This window comes from Triticum dicoccoides, chromosome 6B, assembly GCF_002162155.2.
Source record: "Triticum dicoccoides isolate Atlit2015 ecotype Zavitan chromosome 6B, WEW_v2.0, whole genome shotgun sequence".
NCBI lineage: Eukaryota > Viridiplantae > Streptophyta > Magnoliopsida > Poales > Poaceae > Triticum > Triticum dicoccoides.
This window is the reverse complement of record NC_041391.1, coordinates 84,207,547-84,208,587: the sequence shown is the minus strand read 5'-3', so window position 1 is coordinate 84,208,587 and position 1,041 is coordinate 84,207,547. Positions and strand designations below refer to the sequence as shown.

The following is a 1,041-nucleotide window of genomic DNA, read 5'->3' as shown; positions in this document are numbered from 1 at the left end:
GTTTCCAGATCCTTGACAAGAAAAAAATGAGGGTGAAAAAAAAGTGTAATTATCAAGGGCCAGTTTACTTGCAGAGATCAAATTTTTAGTGGACTCCGGAACGTGAAGGACATCGTTTAGGTGAAGATCACGATCTAGGGTATAGATAGTTGTATGACCAATATGATTAATCGCCATACCTGATCCATTGGCTGTGTGAATTTGCTCATTGCCGGTGTACCTCTCCCCGACTGTGAGCTTCTCCAAGTCACCGATTATATGGTCAGTTGCACCACTATCCATATACCAGTTTGTGTCTATGCCATACTGAGGTGCAGCAATATTTGCCGAGCGTTCTTCCCCTCCCTGGTAAGAGGAGTCGTAGCGCTTCCAGCACTTCCACGCCACATGCCCAACTTTGCCACAGATCTGGCACATTGGTCTGGCAGCGGATTTGTTGTTGAAGCCGCCGCCGTTTCCTCCTGGGTTGCCACGGCCGCCACCACCGTTGGGCTTGTTGTTGAAGTTCCGGCCGCGGTCACCACCGCCGCCGCCTGGTTTGTTGCTGAAGGCGCGACCGCGGTCACCACCGCCGCCGCCGTTGCCGTTCTGCTTGTTGTTGGAGTTGTTGAAGTGCCCACGTGACGCAGCATTGGCGGAGGACTGGGAGGCTCCCCCGCGAAGATGCATACGCGTCTCGAAGCTCAGTAGCTGTGAGTACAGCTCTGGGACAGTGACCGGTTCGACCCGTGAGCACATGGCAGACACCACAGGATCGAACTCCTCCTCCAGCCCGGCAAGGATGTGCGACACCACATCTTCTTCGTCCACCTTCTTCCCTGATGCAACCAATTCATCACAAAGGGTTCTGATCTTACCAACATACTCTGTAATGGTGGAGTTGCCCTTCTGAAGATTCGCCAGTGCGATCCTGATGTTGACAGACCGCGCTCGGGTATGCGAGGTAAGCATCCACTGCACGGTGTTCCAGAGCTCTGCTGCGGTGTGGCAAGTCGCCACCTGAATGGCCATCTCACGTGGTAGCGTAGTCAACAGGTAGGA

General features: G+C 53.6%; 1 pseudogene; it reads right to left on the bottom strand.

The window, feature by feature from the left end:
* Positions 1–674: 674 nt before the first annotated feature.
* Positions 675–813, bottom strand: LOC119327064 (annotated as a pseudogene).
* Between the last annotated feature and the right edge of the window lie 228 nt (positions 814–1,041).